A 10,373-nucleotide genomic window follows, 5' to 3' on the forward strand; every position below is an offset into this window, starting at 1 on the left:
AAAAGTTTGTAGCAGATCTCATCTCCTCTCCCTCGAATATAACACAAAGGGTAAAAACTGCTCAGTTTGGTTTCCTGGGCTCTCACAGCACCACATATATGGTGTTAGTCCCTTCAACCCAGCAAACTGTTAATGTATAAAAACAATATTTTCAAAGTGCAAAGGGTCAAGTAGTGCAGAGATACTTAAAATGATACAGAAGGCCCATGTCTCAACTACCACAAGAATTACTCAACTGCTGTTTGCAATGTTCTGTTTTTGTATGTAACTTTTCTTGGCAACAGATGCAATATTTATAGTAAAGTCTATCACCGTTTATTAATGTTATATGTTAGTTATCTGCTACTCTAAAAATGATATGCTAAAATATGCTGTAGCATTTTCAAATAAAAAAGAAAAATGAACTGACAATTTATTAGTTGCATTTCATTGTTTCATAATGGAACATGATAAACGTAGAATAAAACAATATAACTACATTGATTTCACTGAGCATAAATGTGCTAAACACTTATAATGTCTCCCGAGTGCTGGTCTACTTCATTTGTCCCAAGTTTTTCTTTTCTTTCTCCTACCTTTTTAAAAAAATGTTATTTTTCAGTAATTTACGGACAAGCAGAAGAAAAACATAGCAACAACCTAAATATCCATTTTGTCTATAGTTGTGATAGGCAACTTAATTGGAATCTTATAATTAAATATGAGCTGGAGAAATTTGTTGTAGTTAGAGTTTATTTTGCTCATCAAGTTTAAGGCAAAATCTATCAAAGGACTACTCCCAAATTTCTAACACATTGCTAAAATAGATACATAATTCAATGTACACCAATTATTTGGCCTGCCAAAAGAAGCAAATGTGATAAATATTTTAGGTGTTATCTTTTTAATGATTGCATAACATATTCAGTTTTGAAATGTTTTAAATCAAATTTATTTTTCCACTGACCCATAAAATTCTACCTATTTTACAACTATTATATATTTCTGAATACATATATATAAATAGTATACTTAAGTCACAGTCAATATATCTATTTCCTCCTTTATGAGACTTTGAAATAATATTATCATTCTGTATATTCACCTGACTGTACCATAGTATATTAGAACTTCTTGCTCATCTAATTATAACTTAGAAGCAATTGATGTCCTTTATCTCCCTACTTGTACCCTCCCAGTCCTGTAATAACCTCCATTCTACTCTCAACTCCTATGAAATCGACATTTTAAGATTCAACCTATGAGTAAGTTCATGGAGTACTTGTCTTTCTGTGCCTGGTTTATTTCACTTAAAATGAGTACATCCAGTTGCGTTCACGTTTTCATGTTTTTTCAATTATGTAAAGCTTTTTGGTTAAAATTATTCCTAGTTTTATCTTTTATAGCTATTGCAAATGAGATTTCTTCATTTTGTAGGCAATTCATTATCACCTACGGAAACACTGCTGACTTCTCTATGTTGACTGTATCTAGCAACATGCTGAAGTTATTCGTTCTAATATTTTTATTTTGGTGAAGTCACTCAGGTTTTCTACACATTCCATCATGTCATTTGCAAAAAGTGACAGTCTGACTGCTTCCTTTCCAATTTGGAAATCCTCTACTTTTTTCTCTTACCGATTTGCTCTGGTGAGGACTTCCAGTATGATGTTGTACAAAGTGGTACCAGTGGGCATCCTTGTCTTGTTCTGGATGGTAAATGAAGAGCTTCCACCTTTTCCCATTCTGTGTTTTTAGCTGTAGGCTTCTTATATACGCCCTGTACTATGTTGAGGTGTGTTCCTTCAACATCTAATTTGGTCAGAGGTTTTACTTTATCATGAAGAGATGCTTTATTTTATCAAATGATTTTCTGCTATGTATTGAGGTGATTGTCCAGTTTTTGCCCTGCATTTTGTTGATATATTTTATCACGCTTATTGATTTGAGTATGTTAAACCATCCTTGCATCCTTCCAATAAATAGCAGCTGATGGTGATGAATAATTTTTTAATATGCTATTGGAGCCAGTTTGCTAACACTTGGTTCATGTATTTGCATCTATTTTCATGAAGGACTTTGATCTAGGCTTTCCCTTTATGTGTGTCCTTTTATAGTTTTCGTTACCAGGCTAATGCTGACCATACCGGTTGATTTAAAAATAGCAGTTTTATTTTGTATTTCTAATTTTTAGGTGTATACCTTCATTGATTTAAACAAAGTGTTACACAACTTTATAAGCCGATATGAGAATTTGAACACTATATTTGACCAATAATTATTTTGCGTATTAAATTATTACTTCAGATAAATTAAGTTTTTCTTTAATGATTTTTACTTGTGATAATAGTACTGTGATTTTTTTATGAGATCTTAATTTTTGAAAATAAATGCTAATGTTTTTATGGATAAAATAAAATTTTGAAACTTAAAAGTAATTATGAAGGGAAAAGTGGACAGGAATATAAAGACGACGGAATTTATAGCAGTTATATTGTATGTCTAGATGTCTCTCCAAAGTTTCCTGTGTTCATAAGTGGGGCTTTTGGGAATCATTTAAATTATCTGGGGGTTATTCTTCTCAGTGGATGCATGTCCATTGAGTTTAAAGTTCAGTGTGATGTTGGGAGGTACGGCCTTGTTGGGGGATGTAAGTCACTGGGCATGGCAGGAAGGGTGCACCCCTGCCCATTCGTATGTTCCTGGACATTCTGTGCTTCCTGGACATAATCCCTTGAACAAACCTTTTCTGCTGTGCCCCTGTACAAGGCAGCCAACTATGAACTGAACTTCTACAAACTGTGAGCCAAAATGATCTCTTCTCCTTTAAATTGTAGGTGTCTGTTATTGTGTCTCAGCCACGAGAAAAATGACTAAGACAACATTCACAAATTGATATCCGTTGTGCACGCTTAGGCAGCACATATACTAAAATTGATACCCACTGAAGTCTGGGATAGGTACACGGAAGTTGCTCCTTCCATGCATTTACGGCTATAGAATTTTCCACTGTAATATGGTAAATAACAAGAAAAATATACTTTCATGTATACTATTCAGCTCATTCATTTCTCATAATCACACTGTGACAAACATGTGCTTTTTGCTATTTTTTGTTGTTGCTTGAAGAGAACTTACAGAGAATTTAATAAACTCATAAATTACATTTAAAGCTGGACAGAATTTGGGCTACAATCAAGATGCTACAGAATTTTATCCAACATCTTTCTACCAACTCTAAATCTGTAGTATTTCCTGCTCCTACTAAGTATTATCCCATATGTTTATTTATAAATGAAATAAGCCCTCCTAGAATATGATTCTTCAACACATAGATGGAAGACTATTGTATCCTAGTAAGCAAATTCTAAAAATGAATTAACTTTTGGAGTTTTGTTGTTTTTGTTTTTGTTATTGTTGTTGTTGTAAAAAACGCTTGTCAAAATTGAATGAACTTGGCCCAGGGATTTAGCTCAGTGATGCCACATCCTGCCTTGCAAATTCAAGGTCCCAAGCTCAATCTCTGGTACCAAAACAAAATAATAATGATGATGATGATAATAATAAATGAACTTCACCGTTGTTTCACTAATATCTTCTCTGAATAAGTAAATAAAAGCAGTGTACATTTAGGTTAATGTAGAAGTTGTGACACTGTCTTTAGGTACCAAGGGCACAGCCAAAAGGTAAACCTTGGCTTCTATGTAATTTCAACTATGATTATAAAAAAAATTGTAGGCTACAACATAAAATAAGATGAGTGGTAGAAAGGTAGGATGGAAATTATTTTTCTTTGTGATAACAATGGTATGTTTTCATACATTTGTTTGGGGGAATTGGTAACAAATTCACACAAACTGATAAAATGTTGAAGATTTGCTTAGAAATAATGTAGAGGGAAAAGCAGAGAATGTTTCCTTTTTTAAAAGTTTTATGATTACAGGTTACGTTACATGAATCTTAGGGATTTACGTGGATCTTGGGGAGCAGAGACATGTACAACAAATCTGTATCGCTTTTTAGTCCCCTTCCTCTTCACTGCCGTCTCTCTCCCCTCATTTTCATAATTATTGTTATTATTGTCATTTTTAGTTTGCGTTTATGACATACCATGCGTACATCCGCCGTGGGTGTTTGGTACAGGCACGTAGCACATTTTAAGTCTTCTTACTTCTGCTTCCCCTCTCCCATGCTCTTGCCCTTGGTCTCCTGGTCCCCTTCGCATCCGCAAAAGATAGATTTCCCTGTTACTTCCCATCAGTTCTTTGTTTTGCTCTTTCTTTTGTGCTTTGCCTTGTTCAAGTGGAGAAACAACGGGGTATTTAATCTTGCACTTCTGATTTGTTTCACTTGACACAGTTTTCTAGATGTATCAAATTAGGGAAATCGTAAGGTATTAACTCAATTTAGAGAAACCACAGAGTATTTTAAATTGCGTGTCTGAATTCTGTCACTTAACACTATGTTTTCCAAGTGTATCCATTTTCATACAAATTTCTCAAGTATATCTTGTTTATAGCTGAGTAGTATCCCATTATGTATGCTTACCACGTTTTTAATCTATTTGTCTTCTGATGGATACAGAGGTTGCTTCTAGGATTCATCTGTTATAAATTGTGCTGCTATAAGTATTGTTAGGCTAATTCCTAGGCAATTAATTTTTCTTAGTGTTTTTGTGAATGTTATTATTTTGCTAATTTCTTTTTCATAGAGTTCATTATTGGTATACAGACACGGCATTAAATTTTGTGTCTTGATTTTGTAACCTACTATATAACTGAAATCAGTTGTTAAAACAGGTTTGTTTGTTTGTTTGTTTGTTTGTTGATAGAATACACTAGGTCTTTGTCTTAGTTAATTTCCTGGTTGCTGAGACAAAATAACTGACATCCAGAGTTAAAGGAGCAAAGGTTATTGTAGCTCACAGTCTGTAGAGATTTTATTTGACAACTGGCTGGCTCCAAGGCAGGGTGGCATAGAAGAGGGGAAACAGTTTATGGCTGGCAGCAAAGCAGTGTATCAGCAAAGTAGCAAAGAAGCAGCAGCCTGCCTCTCCCCTTTATCCCTTCTAGGCTATCTGCCCTTTGGCTGGGGCGGGATCGGCCTGGGCCTGCCCATTATCCACACCCAGAATGCTGGCAAACCAATCAGTGGATTAATTTAGTAATCACACACCCTTGATCCCAATGTTACACACTTAATCCCAGCATCACACACCCTAGAACCAGCTCTACTTGTAACCACATGAGGCTTTGGGAAGCTATCTAGACACATACTGCTCTTCTATGTAGAGTATTAGCTCATCTGAAAATAACAATAGTTTCAGTTCTTCCTTTCCTATATAATTCCTTTCTCTTGTCTGATTGCTCTGGCTAACATTTTGAGTACTGCGTTGAACAGAAGCAATGATAGTGTGCATATTTGTCTTCTTTCTGATTTTAGAGAATAGCTCACTGTTAACTTGCCTTATAAAACACAAAGACAATGTTTGTATAAAATTCATTTCTTTTTCATCTCTTCTTGGCAAATGCACATACCTTTGTGTTCATAAAAGTATATCCATTTGAGACTGACATTTTTATGGCAATAAAGATATCTAAAGCTACATGGATACAAAATATTAAATAAAGCTAGAAATGAAATAGCAAAAATTTAGAAAACAAAGAAACAAATTAAAACCATCAACCAAATGTTTGAGATCATCGTCATTTTACTGTATACATTAGTTACTTCCTGAAAGTTCAGTTCCATTTTGGTTTATCTTAGACTTTCTACATGGTTTGTAAAACATCGCATTTTGTGGTTAAAACTAATAGCTGCTAAATCATCCATCCAGCCATCTCCCTAAATCATTTTTAAATTTCAAAGTTAATTGAGCTTCAGAACAAAGCTGTGCATGCAATTCTAATTTGTGGGGAAGAATCTGCACCCTGCCCAGTGATGTCTCCCTGCAGACGAAGCATCAGGTAGTTTTGTCAATCAAATCAAAGTCACCATGTTCCCTTTTAATTTACTATAGGTATTTGTAAGTTTACCTATGTCTTTAAGGGAGATGTGATTATGAACTATTTACTGTTGTTATTCACTAGTAATGCACCCATCACCCTATCAGGGCCAATTTAAGAATGATGCCTGCAAATTTCCAGATAAAGAATCCCAAGCAATTTATGTGATAAATTAATAATCATGGAATTAAAAAAAGGGGGAATTGTTCTTTGTGAAATTTCTTCCTCATCTACTTTCAAAGCTCCAGCATTATTTCTACATCTAACTCTTGATTCTGTTCCACAAGAATTTCTTTCATAAGGTTTTTATTGCTAGTGATAGTTGTTTTCTTCAATAACAAACTATCCCTTGTGTCCATGTCTATTCACTAGTCAAATACACTTTTTAATTTTAAATTTTAAATAGGATGTGAAGCCCCCTAGGCTAAAGGATAATTCAATCTCTTTTTCTCTCATAACTTTATGGCATCTTATTTGAATTCTTTGTACCATAGGAACCAGAAATAGTTATTCGTGAATGATTGAATGGATTATAATAGATGGTGGTACTGGTGCAGATTTTTAATTTTTCCTTTACATACTTTCCATTTGATTTTGAAGTTCTCTTTCATGGTAAGGAAGGAAGCCTAATTTAACTTCTCTGAATCAAGTCATGTGACAGGCATTGCCCCATACAGTGTGAGTGAAGGTGTCATCCGCAGAGACTTCAAATGAGTTTACATGTCAGGACTTGTTCTGTTATACCTCTGCAAACTCTATTATAAAAATATTGCCAGGTTGTCCTATAAGGAGGACCAGAGACACTTGGAGCAAGGCTGAGATTTGCCAGTAAAACACCTGAGGCCACACTAGATTATCTAGCAACTGGCAACCCCTATACACACAGGGCAAGACCAGATAAGATCAGTTGAGTAATACAAGGGACCAAACAAGATGGATGAGCATATATATTTATTGTTTTACATCATTTAGTTTCTGCATTTACTATGCAATTCTCATATCATGGCAGATACAGATTCAAACAGTAATAAAAGTATTTTAAGAAAACTTACAGGGTACAGAGAAAAAATTTGATAAAGCTTACTAAATACTTCAAAGTAGAAAAAGATGGGAAATTTGGGATAAGAATCTATTAATTCATTCATTTAAAAACACTCGCAAATCTGCAATGATGGGCAGAAGCTATAACTGACACTATAAAAACAGGAGTTAGGAGACACAGTTCCTACTCTTAAATAATTTACCTTAAGACTAGTGTATGGTGTTACGATTGGTAAACATTTTCACAAGCTTCTGTGGGAGCCAGACAAGAGCACAGAATGAAGAGGCAACATTAACAAGTTTTCCTAGAGGAAGTACTTTTTGAGATCTCAAAAAGACTTTTGGGGTTATCGGGAAAAGTAAACAAGAGTTGAAGAGTCAGAGTCCAGGTGAGCACATTTTGAAATAGAGGGGAAAAAAATGGGGGGGTATTTCTGGAACACCAGAAAAATACAGATGAAGCTGGAAAGTTAGAATACAGAAATGTAGAATCCTATCAGAAGTGATACAGACCTTGGATCTATATTCAGGAAGTGATGAGGATGTATTATAATTATGTTTCAGAAGGAGTACATGAGAAGGTTTATAAGTCCAAAAACAGCTCAGGTGAAAAAAATGTGAGGAGCAATGGGGTGATTAAAGAAGCTCCAGGACTTACACTGACAGAAGAGTGGGCATCAGTCTGAAATATACTATAGAGCTCAAATCAATTCATCATTTGAGTAATAAGTAGTGGAAGTTGGGTTGGAGAGGAATGGAGAGGAGGAAATATAAAAGGAATATTTAGGGGTGGGATGAAGGAGTTAAATTTGAACAATTCATGGAGATTAGTTATCTCCTCTGTTCTGGAGAATACACACACTTTTAAATTGTAAGATGAAGACAAAAGTTTTAAATATAAACAGGAATAGAAACATAGGCAACAGAAATGTTAACTTGTTTATTTAGAGTTGAAACAGATACAGAATGAATAGTGGGTAAAAAAAGAAAATAGCGAGGAAAAATTCAAACATTGCCATTAAAAGGTAGACGGTAAGATTCATATGGGTTCTGATACTGGCTGTATGGAATGTATGGAAAGGTAAGAAAGGCCAACAATAGTTGAAGTAGGGTTTGAAAAAACTTAAATTGAATATGGATGGAATAAATTTAGAATAATAGTTTTCTTACATATGTAGGTAATATTTTGACTACAAGATAAGTTATAAATTGTTCTATTTCACTTAGGAATCAGAAATGGGCTTGACATTTGGAGATAAAGATCTCACTTCTTAAATTATATACAGAATTAAATGTAGAAGTACAAAGTTTGTGTAGTTCCCTTTTTACTGCAGCTCTAGCTCAACCAAGAGAACAAAATGTGTTCCTTGCAGCTAAAATTGTTGGCAGTCTTTCTGAGTGTGGCAGATTGTATTTTCCAAATATGGTCATAGTAATATTTGCAGTTGCTCCTCCAGAGCAGTGCCTGTCCCCATCCAGAGGCAGGTGTGACTCTCAAGTCAGGGTGTGACTTTGTGACTGCTTGGTGAGCAGAATGTGACAGAAGTAACATTTTGGAGATTTCCAAGGCTAATACTGAAAGGAGATAGGGTTTCTGTCTGGTTTATGGGACCTTGCCCTTAGAGCCTAGCCACTGAATTGTGAAAAAGCCAGGGTCACGTGGAAAAGCTCCCTGTAGATGTTCTTACCAACAACCACAGCTACAATCTTATGTGAGAGCCTACATCTTCTAGACATGTAAATGTGCCAGCAGCCTTCAGAGGATTTCAGTCTCAAGTCTTGATTTAGATGAGCTGATACCCAGTGGGATAGCAAAAAGCCACTGCAGGGAGCCCTGATAGCTCAACACGCTTACCACAGTAGTTTATTAACATATTATATTTATCTCCCCTTCCCCTCAAAATAACCACTGCCTTATCCTGATTTTCCTATTTCTGTTATTTCTCTTACTATCAAAGCCATTTTATTCTCTCCCCTCATGTCAAAAACAGGATGTCTCTGTTTTCTTTTCTTCCCATTTCCTTTCCTTTCCTATTAACACCATCTCAGTTTCCCCTTAGAAGATCCATCATACAATTGGAACAGGAATAATGCATTGGAATAACTTATATAGTAACATCCAAGTGAACTGGAAGATGTATACCTTGCAACTTGGCTTTACTCACCTAAAACTGGGTTTAACCTCATGTAAACTTTCACTATATCTCAAATGAAATATGAAATTTTTAATTAAACTTTTTACTTTAAGACAGTGACTTAACTCAGAATTCCATTGACAACTCCTTGAGGCAATGTGGAGCATATACATATTTTTTTAAATTTTAAAATATTTGTCAATATTGAAGTCTGGTAGGGTTGCATAATTTATGCTTCATTTTGGTCATGAAAATAAAATTGTACTTGTGTGTAGTGACTTCAAGTTTAAAAATCCCTCTCACATAGACAGTGTGGCTCAATCTTACACTAAGATGCTTTGGTGGAGTATACATCAGCCTGGTCAGATATTCAAAGACTTAGCATGGAGGAGTGTGTAATACTATTAACACAAAACATAACAAGGGTCTCATAGCGTGATGGTGCATGGCTTATAGCCAGATGCTCCCCCGTCTGCATCCCCATGTGCAAAAAGGAGGGGATGTGGAGGTGATTAAGTCACAGGACTGTGATAGTCATCGGTGGATTAGTCCACAGATGAGCTTATAGCTAAACGTTGGGAAGTGAAGCCTGGCTGGGGGAGGTGCGTCAGTGAGGAATGTGCCCTTGAAGAGTGTAACTCCTTCCTTCTTGCCTGAGTGCTCTCCGCTTCCTGCTTGCCCTGACATTAGGTGTTTTTCATCCGCCATGCCCAGTTGTCACATCATGGTCCCTTGGAGCCAGCCGACTAATGACTGAAACCTCTACAAACTGTGAGTGAAAATAAATCTCTCCTTTAAATTGTTGGTATCTCGTATTTATCCCAGCAACAAAGAAAGTAACTAAAACAGATGGTTAAGCTTGCTTGTGTCAGCTTAGTTGGCTTGGGAGCTGCCAAGAGGATTGACAGAGCATACTTCTGGGTGCGTCTGGTGATTCGTGGAGGTGTGACCTAGAGTACTCTATCCGGTGCTTCACTCCTTCCTCCTTGGCACTGTTCCTCTGCTCTGCTTCCAGGCCACAGTGAGCTAAGCGTCTTTGTTCTGCTGTGCCCTTCTGCCTGCTGCTGTCTTGGAGCCAGCTGACCATGGGCTGAATTTCCTGAAACTACAAGCCTAATTAAACTGCTGCTCCTGCACATCCTATCAGATATTGTGTCCCAGAAATGGGAAGCAGAATAATAATAATAAATAATAATAATAATAATAATAATAA

At 35.8% G+C, this 10,373-nt stretch overlaps 1 long non-coding RNA gene across 1 annotated transcript in view; it reads left to right on the forward strand.

Annotated features, from left to right (window-relative positions):
- The first annotated feature begins 9,823 nt into the window (after positions 1-9,823).
- LOC104868671 overlaps positions 9,824-10,373 on the forward strand; it is a 16,934-nt gene continuing 16,384 nt past the window's right edge. The window contains exon 1 of the long non-coding RNA XR_782067.1: positions 9,824-9,931. This is a non-coding gene — a long non-coding RNA (uncharacterized LOC104868671). The remainder of the gene's footprint in view (positions 9,932-10,373) is intronic.

Source organism: Fukomys damarensis, unplaced genomic scaffold (assembly GCF_012274545.1).
Source record: "Fukomys damarensis isolate Sample0158 unplaced genomic scaffold, DMR_v1.0_HiC HiC_scaffold_17, whole genome shotgun sequence".
Lineage (NCBI taxonomy): Eukaryota > Metazoa > Chordata > Mammalia > Rodentia > Bathyergidae > Fukomys > Fukomys damarensis.